This window comes from Lemur catta, chromosome 7 (assembly GCF_020740605.2).
Source record: "Lemur catta isolate mLemCat1 chromosome 7, mLemCat1.pri, whole genome shotgun sequence".
NCBI lineage: Eukaryota > Metazoa > Chordata > Mammalia > Primates > Lemuridae > Lemur > Lemur catta.
In genome coordinates, this window is record NC_059134.1 from 17,138,354 (window position 1) to 17,150,328 (window position 11,975).

At 41.1% G+C, this 11,975-nt stretch overlaps 1 protein-coding gene and 1 long non-coding RNA gene across 2 annotated transcripts in view; both read left to right on the plus strand.

The window, feature by feature from the left end:
- The window catches only part of LOC123641214 (rho GTPase-activating protein 20-like), a 55,784-nt gene extending 47,853 nt beyond the window's left edge, over nucleotides 1-7,931 (plus strand). The window contains exons 16-20 of the mRNA XM_045555757.1: nucleotides 416-491; nucleotides 1,078-1,653; nucleotides 3,602-3,677; nucleotides 3,972-4,086; nucleotides 5,192-7,931. The gene's annotated coding sequence lies outside the window, so the exon portion shown is untranslated. The remainder of the gene's footprint in view (nucleotides 1-415; nucleotides 492-1,077; nucleotides 1,654-3,601; nucleotides 3,678-3,971; nucleotides 4,087-5,191) is intronic.
- Nucleotides 7,932-9,254: 1,323 nt separating this feature from the next.
- LOC123641215 lies at nucleotides 9,255-10,279 on the plus strand. Its single transcript, XR_006736247.1, has 3 exons — nucleotides 9,255-9,369; nucleotides 9,554-9,679; nucleotides 10,109-10,279. It is a non-coding gene; the product is annotated as an uncharacterized LOC123641215 (long non-coding RNA).
- The last annotated feature ends 1,696 nt before the right edge of the window (nucleotides 10,280-11,975 follow it).

The following is an 11,975-nucleotide window of genomic DNA, read 5'->3' on the forward strand; positions in this document are numbered from 1 at the left end:
CTCAACCCTGCTCATTGGGCTTAGACCTGGAAATAGGCCCTGGCTGTAAACAGGCAGCATGTGAATCTGAAGAGAATTTAGGTGGGGGAACACACTGAGTAGTGACTGTGCTGTGATTCTGTGTTAGAAAAGCTGGACTTGGCTTTGTCTTGCTTCACACAACCAGGGAAAAGTACTCGGTCCAAGCTGTCATTTTTGTGTGTTCTTGGCCTCTCTGTTTACTAAAAGAGTTTGATATCCAAAACCCAACCCTACGTGGATTCTGATTTCTTTTAAGTCTTCTCTGTTCCCCTCCACAATTTCTGCTAGGCACCCCTATATTGTCTAGTTATTATTTATTTTAGCTCCTTTCTGAATGTGTGACAAAACTGATGCCTATTCTGGATTTCATTTATAAGTTTTGCTTTCCCTACAGTGCCTCCAGAGAACGACGCTATGATGAGGGCATCCAATGTGGGAACCTGTGATATGCATGTGAAACTAAAACTAAGGTAATGGCCAGTGACATGGGATTGAGAGGATTGTGAAGGGGGTTTTCAAAGGCCGGTCCACAAGGGTCAAGGGCTATTTTGTTCATTCCCTGCTCTCCAGGGGCCCTGAAAATTTATTCTAAATCAAATGGATTTAAGTGAATAAGTAACCAGTCAGAAATAATATTTTTCAATCATTCAATTGGCAATTTTTCTTTTTTGGTTAAGAATATTGGCTATACCTTTACAAAAATAATTATCCAAGCTGAGAGAATAGCATTGTTACAATCACTGTTAAATTTTTTGTTAGTTCATGTAGGGGGTAAGAGGGGAAATAATAGTGTAACTGGATCCATAAGGTAGAAAATGTTTTTCTCAGTAATACTTTTAGTTTCCTCATATTTCAAATGAGTTTGCAGTGTTCACATTATGGCTGGGGCTGGCAGCTGTTAGTAACCTTGACAGTAAGATTTATCTCAGCCCTGGTAGCTTAACAGCTACAGTCTCAAAATAGGCAGAAAATAGGCAGAGAACAGTCAGATTTGCTGACCAGAACTTTGTACCTTTCTGTTGCACTGACATATTCTCTTTTGACTTTCTTTACCAGGAATGGTGGCACCTTCTAGAAAGCCTCACACCACCTGTTTGTCTGCAGAAGAAAAGATAAGTAATACTCCACCATAGACCATGCCCAAAGACCCACTGAGCCCGTGCACAAGGCTGAAAGAATCACAGATATAAACCCCTAGCTTATTAGGATACTAAAATCCCCAACCTGGGGAGGGCTTATCTGCCATTTTTTGATCATGAGACAAAGGTACTCGCATGATTTCTCACTGCACTTGCATGCCCTACACTCTACCCCAAACATGCACTGATGGTCACACCCTGGCTGCATTATTCAGTTCACCTCTAGAAAAAACATGTTGGGGAGGTTTATCTCAGGCAGTTCATAACACCCTCCCACTTGACATGTTCACTGACATAAATTCTTTCCTCCTTAATAATCCTTGCTATCCCACTAACTGGCTTACTTTGTGGCAGGCAACATCGAACCCCCCCTTGTGGGTTTGTTACCCACTTGGGGACTCCTTCAGGATCCGTTCCTCATGGATTGGTCGCCAAGGAGTGGGGAGAGACTTTAAAGCCTCCGTAGCAGCTGCCTGGCTGAGGTTCTGCAGAGGTTGGTTTTGGTTGGGTTTCTCCCACTGATTTCCCTGTTGTCAGCCCCAAATGCATCTCTGATTGTCAGGGAAGAATGGACCTTTGACTTTTGGATTTTGGCATTTGCATCTGGACTGGTGAGAGCTCTCTCAAGATACTGCACATCAGAGAAACTCATCTCTCCCTCTGGGGAGGTTCTCTGGAATTCTTCTTTGGGTGGGGAGCCTCAGCCATTTGGGAGAGTAGGACCTAAAACTCCTCTCTCCAGTTGGGAGGTTCCTGCGGAGTTCCTGTTTGGACTGCAGGCCTCAACCACTCAGCAGGGTAGGACCTGTGACTGTATCGGGCACTCCTTAGGCTTCTTTGTTGGAACTGCAGTCCATCGGTGTGTGTGTTTGCGTGTGTGCTATGGCAAATAAGAATTCCATCCTCAAATGTAAAAGTTGTGGCCTGGGAATCCTCTGTCCCTGCCTTTGGGGCTTTCATGCCATTTGGACCTAGAACAGGTTCTTTGTGGTAACGGTTTGAGATAAGATTCTTGAAAATGTCTCTCCAGTCTCCGTCTATAAATCTCTGTTTGAAAGTACTGTATTTGTTTTGGCTTTTGTTTTGTCTGATGTGTTTTTCCCGGGTTTCTGTTTGAAACCTTTTAAATTTTACTTTGTAATTGAGTGTTTATCTATATTAGTATGTGACATATAAATGTACTGTCTGTGAGAAAGTTTAAAGAGATGCCAGGTTTTCTAGGACTCCAGCTGGTCTCCACATATTATGTTCTGTTCTTGTGCACATGTTTGAATTGATGGGCAAATTACATCAAGAAGATTTCAGAGCTCAAATGGTCTAGCACTGTGGAATTAAAATGCAAAGTTTCTTAAACTGTCTGTCTTTTCCCTGCTGAAGCCATGATGTCTAAGTTACAGGCGTTGAGATGGAGCTCAGTGGACTATATTGTCACAAGTGCAAGGCCAGTTGGGAGCAGTCAGTTCCTCATTTGAAACGGAAGGAAAAAAAAAGGTTAAGAGGCCTTTTAAAAAAAAAACTCAAAGTGCCATGAAAGCTGCTTTACCCAAAATGTTAGTCCATAGTTTTCATGACATTGCCTATGGGGCAACTAAAGTTTGGTCATGTGAACAAGTCCCAACTTTGTCAAAAACAATTTGATCCAACCGTCTTTTACAAACTGGTCTGAATATGATTATGAACCTATAAAGAAAAAATGGTGTATTTGTACAATACTGCCTGGTCCCAGTACTCTCATGGGTCTGGGAAAATATGGCCCCTGAATGGCTCATTGAGCTACAATCCTAATCTCCAGTTAGATTTGTTTTGTCACTTTGCCAGGAAATGGGATGAAATCCCTTATGTACAGTCTTTTATGCTTCAGTATCAAAACAAGGCAGATCCAATTAAATATAAGATTCTAATATGGAGGACAGAAGCTTTCAAGAAGGTTGGGGAACAAGAAGCCAAGTCTAAGAACTGTGTCTTGGCATCAGAAGAAAATGCCCATGTTGAGGTAGACCTTTGGGTGGCTGTAGCTATTAGATCAGCTTCCACGAGCCAATGTTGTTCTTCTAGAATATCTATTTGGATTACTTGGATTATTACACAACATTGAGCAACATTCCTCATCCAATCAGATAGATGCATTTAATTTAGCGGTATGTATCGCTCCAAGTGTTCTTTGGCCTCAAACATCCTGCAGCCCAGAGCTAGAAAAAGAATTTACAAAAAGGTAATGAAGTGTTTCATTGTGTGCCCTGGGGGACTGAATCACCATATTGAAAATGATGTTTGAGGTATCAATTCTGAAAGATAATTTTTTAAATAACTTAACTACATCTCCTTATAAATTTGAATTTACTAACTATGGGGTGTTTTATTCTATGCTGGTAGACTATAGGAAAGTGATTTGTCAAGCAGAGAAGCAATAGCAATTGATTTACTTCTCTTTTCACATTAAGGGGGATAAACACTATGACTGGCTTCAGCCACGGAGTGAGAAGACAGCAGCTGATAAGATTCTAAAATTTAAATGAGGTAAAATGAACAAACAAAAAAGATGTTGGAGATAGGCAAGCCAAGGTTCAATTCTCTGCGCCATCCCCCCCTTCTCCTATGCATAATCTTGGGCAAATTCAGTGACACTGACCCACAGTGTCGTCATCTAAAAAGGTGGAAGTTGTAATAATATAGTACTTACTTTAAAATCACAGTCCTATAGTACAAGAAGTTAATGACATGTTAGGAGATATTATATATTTATATATGAAACGTGATTTATTAACATGTTATATGAGAACTAACAGTTCATTTTTGTCTATTTTTGTACAGGTCACCCTGCTTTTGCAATTTATGACACAAAATTGCTACAGGGTATTTGGAGTGGAAATCACTTCACTTTATGGAGAGGTTTCAGGGACATGTGGTACTAGAGGAAATGCCTCAGGTATTGTCAATAGTTGGATTGTTTTTTGTGAAAAATAGACATATGTCTGTGAAGATGCTGGGACAGAGGTTTTCCTGGAGCCTCTGGCAGCTGACATGAAGGAGTCTCTGACCCGGGTCAGTAGGTCCCCAGGCTGCTGATCCTTTCTTAGAAGACCTGCCCATAGGTCAGCACATGATAATATTTTGGTAGGCTTAAGAAATGTGCATGATGACGTCACAGCTTTCAAGAAGTTATTGTTGGTAGCGTGCTATAATATGATGGTTTCAACTTGTTTTTAAATGAAACTTTATGAGGATCCTGAATATTTATAGTAGAATGTGCTATGGTTGAAACTGGAATAAAAAGTCAGACATAGTAGAGACAGGCCTGGGTTTTTTTCTTCCTCTCCTTCCTTTTACTAGTCCCTGAGAAACTTCCCCAAATTCTAATGTGCTATGAGCTCCTTTGAAAACAACTTGCATCACTTGGGGTTAGGGAAACACTGAACTAAAAGACAAACAGCCTTCCAGAATATGAATTCCTGTACCACCAGCTACTAGTTATGTCACCTTTGGCCAATTATTCTATGCCACTGAACATCAGTATCTTCATTTATGAAATGTGGATAAAAATAATGTCTTTGTGGTTACTGCAACTATTAAATAAGACCATGGATATTAAAGAACTTTGTAAAAGAGAAATTCATAGGGTTAGTAAATAGGTTCCCCAAGTTTAGAGTTAATTAGGTATAACAACCAGCATTCCATGTCAGAAGACAGAGTCTTATTCAGAATCTAGGTACAGCTGGCATTATTTCTTTCATATTTTTCACCATTTCTTGGTCTTATGACGTGTTCCTTGTTTTGAGAAAATCTTACTTAAGGAAAGCCCATTCAGCAGGACCTGAGATAAATCTAGTATACCCCAACAGGTGTTTCCTCTTTTATTCTGTTCTAACAAATTTGGCAAGATTGTAAAACATACTTTCTTTCTTAAGAGTAGGAATTTGAATACTCCACATGAAAACAGAAATAACCTAAGCAACACAGTTTGTTTCTAAGGCAGTATGGGCTGTATTTGTACTAAGTAAAAGTGTTAATCATGGTTTGATTTTTTTTCACAGCTATTTCTCACTTCCAACTGAGGCACTCCACCTCATATGACAGCTTGGATAATGAACTGAATGAGGACGTTTATGCCCCCATGCAGTGATGTGGCAAAGAAACTTGGCCAATGGAGAAGGAGTACAGACTGTTTTAATGTTCAGCGGTGACCCTGACCAACCTGAGGTGGAAGGTGGAATACCCTCTATCCCTCAATGACTTCCTCGTGGACCATCCTGAATAAGAAGATGCTCAAATGGTCCGGCCTTGTGAAGCCAAGGCAATCAATGTTGCAGTGGGCACAGGTGTCCTGCTGCGGGATCCCACTGAGGCCCTGTCTGGCACACCCCGCCACCTGTCCATAGCTGCAGCAGAGGCAGCAAAAATGTGAGGCAAAACTGGTGCTGCTGAAAGCCCGGCATCTACTGTCTGCATTCACAGATTTCCTATGTCGGGGAGTTTTATCAGAAAAAGCTGTGTAGTCCAGCTGTGATGCTCTTCTGTGTCAAAAAGATGAGGACTGTCTGAAGCACAATTAACCCCTCCATGCAGGGGGGTAAGACAGAGTTTTAAAACAGATTTTATTCATAAGCACTGATACAAGCAAAAAAAATTCCACTAATCAGAACATCAAGAAGACAAGCTTGTCTTTTAAGGAAGGAAATTGTATGAAAATTTTCCAGAAGTCCAAGCCATTGGCCATTTCTGTGTCCCCACAGAATCATTGCAAGAACAGCTGCTTGATTTGGATACAACTGGAAACTCCCCACCACGGGCAACAGATGCCTTTAAGAGTTCAAGGAAACAGCAGCACAGCTCAGAGCGCAACATAAGTGACTGCAGAGGCAAACTGTCCTTTCTCTGGGGTATTTGTTTAAAGAAGCAGCATAAAAGTCTCCAGGAATCTGTTCTCTTTCATGAAGAGGAGGATTATGTCAAACTACGTAAGTCTTTGCAAACAGATGGACAAAAGCTTTTTAATCAGAGTTTGGTCATGGGGATTGAGGTGGACAAGAGTAGTGCCACCAGCCAAAACACTGAGAAGATTTTACACCCAAGATTAATCCTTTGCCCATGGAGTAGCCGTCCCAGCTTATCCTCTCCAGGTACTTCCCCATCGGGTGCACCAGTGAGATCCAGGACAGTGCTTTCTCTCAGATTTCTGAACACTCTGTGTTTACACCCAGTGAAACTCCTCTCCAGTAGCTCACAGTTTTCAGACCAAAGAAAACTCAAAAGGCTCTCTTCTTACAGTAGCAATTCTAGCTTTGTTTCTGGAATGCCTGGTCCCTCATTAGGGCAGGCCAGCAGCTGCCCGGCTTATACAAAAAGGACACCAAAGAGTGGCATTCACAAACACATTCTGTAACTCTTCATCCCACCACATGGTTGAGAAATGGTGTGGCCACCATGAAAACTGATCCCTCAAAAAGAAAGCAAAGGCATCCAGACCAGAGGAAAAGAAGACAGGTCCTGTAGAAGGTCACTTGGAGCCCCCTCCGAATGTTTCTGGTGTTCTAGAAGAAAACTCACTGCAAGAGGAACAGAATGACATTCCCTTAAGGGCAGCGGAGGGACTGGGAGCTGTGCAGTCAGCCCAGTGCTGTAGTTCTCCCTGCCAGGACTCAGACAGACTCTGCTTTCCACCAGGCTGAATTTTGAGCTACAAACTCCAGCTGTGTGTGAAGCCACAGGAGGCCATAGAGCACGGTGGCCAGGGCTCCTCTGATTCTTTGCCTTGGGGAGGAGCCTCAGCCAGCTCTTCCACTGTGGATTCTGCGGCCAGCACAGACTCTGGGCCTACAGTCGTCTGTGATGTTGGGGACAAACAATGAACCACAGACATTTAACCATGATAAGAAACTGATGTGCACAAGAACAGGAAATGGGACGATAATAACCTAAAGATAATAATTATTATGACCCCTTTGTATAAGATACCTGGGAGAGGTAGTATGAGGATAATCATTGTTAATACTTACGGCAAGAAGAAATAATAATTCCCTTTATTGAAATGATTTTACAAAAACTTTATGCCAAAAAATATCTGTTACTTAAGTACTTAGAGGTTTTTCCTTGTTAAACCATGGGATTGGTCCTGTCATGTGGTTTTAGAGGTACTCGCAGAGGACCAGAGAAAACAACCTCTGTAGAGGAAGCATGTCTTATGTGAAGAGTTGTGAGATTAGTGTCCTGAGAGGACCAGGATGTCATGAATGAGGAATAAGGGATGGGGACAGAGAGGAAGTTGTACAGAGAAACCATCCACATTTTAATAAGTAGCCAAGAAAGATGCTACTAATCAAACCATTAAAAAGAAAAGCATGTCTGGTGATGAAGAAAATCATGTGAGACTTTTCTCTAAATCTAAGCCAGTGGCCATTTCTGTGGCATTTTACAGTCATGTGTCCTCACAGAATCATTCCAGGAACCAGCCAATCTATGCACCCAGAGTGGAGAAAATAGTGATTAAAGAACACTGGGTAGCATGATGTCAGGTTTTTTCACTGGCTGTATTTGTTGATTTGTTTTTTTCACTAGAGATGGAGTCGTTTTCAAAGGCTTCAGGAAAAATAAATGTGAGGAAAAGAAAATGGTTGCTCAAGATATCCTAGTCTTCCAAGGATTAGTAGCATTTTTCTTACCTACTTAAAAAACATTTCATAAAATGCGCGAGTTTGTTAACATAAAGACATGGTTGTTTAAAATATAAATATGCTCAAACAGAATACATCCATGATGAAAACTTTTTTAACCTGAGATGGCTTTGAATGTCTCTAAACTTTCAATCTTGCTATAGAAGACATCTGTCTTTATAAAACATTCCTTTCGTCAGTTGAACAGACCATGATGCTGAAACGGGAACTTCTTATTACCTGATATTTTTATAACGATCTCACTTTTCCTCTTCAAAAGAAAGTAGGTTGTTTCTTGTTGAAAACCCAGCCAGTGCACTCACCAGCAAAAAGCTTGATAACTTTATTCTGGTGTTTAGACTTTGGTGTCTTGAGTCCCGAGGGTTTCCAGGTTGGACTTTCTCACAGCTCTGAGGAAGCTCTGGGTGGTGACTCAGTTTATCCTGCTGGGCATCCTGCACATAGACGGTCTGGAGATGCTGCTTTTTGTTTTGTTTTGTCTTTCTACATTTTCACCCTTGTGGGGCCCTGCCCATCCTACCGGCTTTGTTGCCACTCAGCATCACACTCCCATATACCTCTTCCTGTGCAAGCTGTCTATTTTCACATAGTTTTCCTTTCTGTGAGATCCCCCAAGATGCTACTCTACCTCTCAGGGAACAGCCACACCATCTGCTATGCAGGTTGCAGGTCCCAGCTCTTCTTTCACCATGTCCTGGGCTATACTGACAGTTTCTTGCACTCAGTGATAGCCTACAACTTCTTTGTTGCCATATGTCACCATCTACACTAAACCATCATCATGAACCACCATCCTTCCCTTGGGGACCTCATTTTTGGGCTACCTTCAGGCCACCTTTCTCACCACTCTGACCTTCCAATTGCCCTAGAGTGGCCCCAATGAGGTGGACTATTACTTCTTGATATTCCAGTGATGCTGAAGCTGCCTTCTGCAGACATGTCAGCCCTGAAGATGGTGGGGTTCATCAACATGGGCCTCAGGCCCCTCGGCTCTTTTTTTTTTTTTCGTATCTTTCTTCCTATAGTCACATCGTCTCTTCCATCTTGCAGATCTGCTCTGCCAAGGGTCGACACTGCTTTCTCCACCTGCAGTGCCAACCTCACTGCCATCCTGCTTTTCCACCTGATAGTGGTCCTCATATACCAGAGACCAACCCCAAGCCCCTGTCTGGATGCAGCTGTTTAGATCCTGAATAACCTGGGAACCCCCATGCTGACCCATTGAGCTACAGCCTGAGGAATAAAGGGCTGAAATCATTGCTGAGGAAAGTATTACATCAACTGGTCTTTCTTCCTGAGCAGTTGTAGAGACAGATAAGTAGCTCACACTTACACCACACTTTGTAGGTTGGGAAACATTTTTATTCTCACAAATATTTTTGAGCTTGAGAACACAAGTATTATTATCTCCATTTTACAACGTGGGAACTAAAACTCAAAGAGTTAATGTAACCTGTCCAAGGACATTTAAGGACTGAAGGCAGAATGAAGACTCTCGGACTGGTTTTCTGACTCTGGACCTGTGCTGTCTTGTGGGCAAGGTAGTGCTCAAGATGGAGGGATGGGACTCTTCCCATGGACCTTCTGGTTCTCCTTCTTAATTTTCTTCATCCTCCTCCATCCTCTCCTTCTCTCCCCACCCCACACTGGCACTTCTTCCTCTTCTGCATTATTGTGTCTTCAAATGCCTGCATTGGATAAACCCTCATCTTATTGTTCTCAGAGTTGTTGAAAAAGTGGGAGAAGTGCATCCCCATGGCTTCAAATGGCATCCTGTTACTTCTATATCATAAAGTGGTATAAAGACTTCTAGCCAGCACCTGAGGCAGGTCTCTCACAGGCAAACCAGAGGTACGTGTGCTGTATCACTTAAACCCTGCCCGTTGGGCTTAGATCTGGAAACAGGCCCTGGCTGTGAACAAGCAGCATGTGAGTCAGGACAGAAGGTAGGTGGGGGAACCCATGGAGTAGTGCCTGTGCTATGATTCTGTGTTAGAAAGTTTGGACTTGGCCTTGTCTTGCTCTGCACAACCAGGGGAAAGTATTAGGTCCAAGCTGTCATTGTTGTGTGTTCTTGGCTTCTATGTTACTAAAAGAGTTTGATATCTAAGATCCAACTCCACCTGGATTCTGATTTCTTTAAAGGCTTCTCTGTCCCCCTCCAAAATTTCTGGCAGATATCCCTGTATTTTCTAGTTATTTCTTGTTGATCCTTTCTGAATGTGTTACAGAACCAATACCTAATCTGAATTTCACTTATTTGTTTTCCTTTACCTACAGTGCCTGCAGAGAGCAAAGCCATGAGGAGGGCATCCCAAGTTGAAACCTATAACATGCATACTGAAAGTGAAACGAAGAAGATGGCCAGTGACATGGCATGGGGAGGATCGTGAAGGGGGTTTTCAAAAGCATGTTCACAGGGGTCAAGGCCTATTCTGTTTATTCCCTGCTCTCCCTCTTGATTTGTTCTAAATCAAATTGACTGAAAGAATAAATAACCAGTCAGAAATAATGGCTTCAATCTCTCAATTTGCAATTTTTTACTTTTTTGGTCAACAGCATTATTTTTACAAAAGTAATTCAAGCTGAGAGAAGAGCATTATTACACTCATTATATTTTGTCTTAGTTCACTTAGGGTAATAGGGGAAATAATATGGTAATTATTGGAATCCTAAATTAGTGAGAAACAGTCCACCCTATTGTTTATCATTCTGTATTTTACATTTTGTCTAAAATATTACTTTAACTCTTGGCTCAGTAATATTCTGTACTACTGACACCATCAGAAAGCCATCAACCAGGTTCAGTGTAATTACCTTCCAGATAGAATGTTCATCTTCCACCCTCGAACTATCTGTAAATCATGTTGCTTATTTGGCATCCTCTGATAACTGATCAGAAGGAGGGTTCTATTTAGTTCTGGAGTTAGATAACTCATCAGGGCTATCCAAAGTAAGGCTTGAAGCAAGAGAAAGCACCTGTTCATATATTCAACAGCTACCCACAGTGGTCCCCCACATTGCATATTTTTGTAACATATCATTTCTATTTGATTAAGTAACCTCCTTGGGCATTTACATCTCTATTGGAATATTGTTCCTATAAAAACCATGAGTTCTCAAAATAATTTTAGATGTTTCTGTAATAGAAGTTTCAATTAAAGCCAATACATAATTTTAACTGATGATCAACAACTATCTATCAAAGAGAGTATACCTGAAGGCAGCCTCACATAATTCAAGTCCAACATTGAAGCCATTATCTCTAGGTGACAGCCATAGGCCTTTGTAAAGTTTTGGTCTGCTTAAGCGTATACTGCTGATGTTTCTAATATTGTTTGAGCAAAAGGGTTGCAGAGGGCCAAAGGAGGAACCAAGTGGCTCTGTGAAGCAACAATACAAAATGCTATTATTAATAATTACAGCCCCAGTCAAATTCAGTTTTCTTCCTGCTCATTTTGTTAACAGAGACTAACAAAATTCTCAGATGTAGTGCAATTTCCCCAGAAACCAAACAACCCTTCAATCTTTTTGCCTCTTGTGTTGACATTGGAGCTGTCAGAAACAATCACTTATTTCATAGTTTCTTGAAGAATATCTCTAGTGGCTCTGGCCCAGGCAATTCTCAGAATTTTATTGCCTTACTGGGTTCTATACTTCAGCCAAGTTAGTCAGCCACTCCATAGTCATATGATTAACCACCATTTGTAATTCAGTCTTCATTTTATCTTCACATTGAGATTTCAACCTTATATCATCACTATAATGAAATAACAATGCTTTTAAGTGGAATCATAGCTAAGAAAATTTTCAGAAAATGAAAAGACAGGTCACATCTTTGGAGAAAACATTTGCAAAACGTGTCTGATAAACAGGTTGCATCTGAAATATATTTTGAAACATTTGCAACTCAATAAGAAAACATAATCTGATGCAATTTTTAAGTTGGTCAAAATGTTTTAAAAGACACTTCAACAATGATGATGTACAAATACAAAATAAATGCATGAAAAGATCAGCAATGCCATTTGTCATTAAAAAATTCAAAGTGAATATAAAATTAGATGATTCCACTATACATGTACTAAAATGACCAAAATTAAAAACACTACAACACCAAGTGTTGGCAAGAATGTGGAACTAGAGG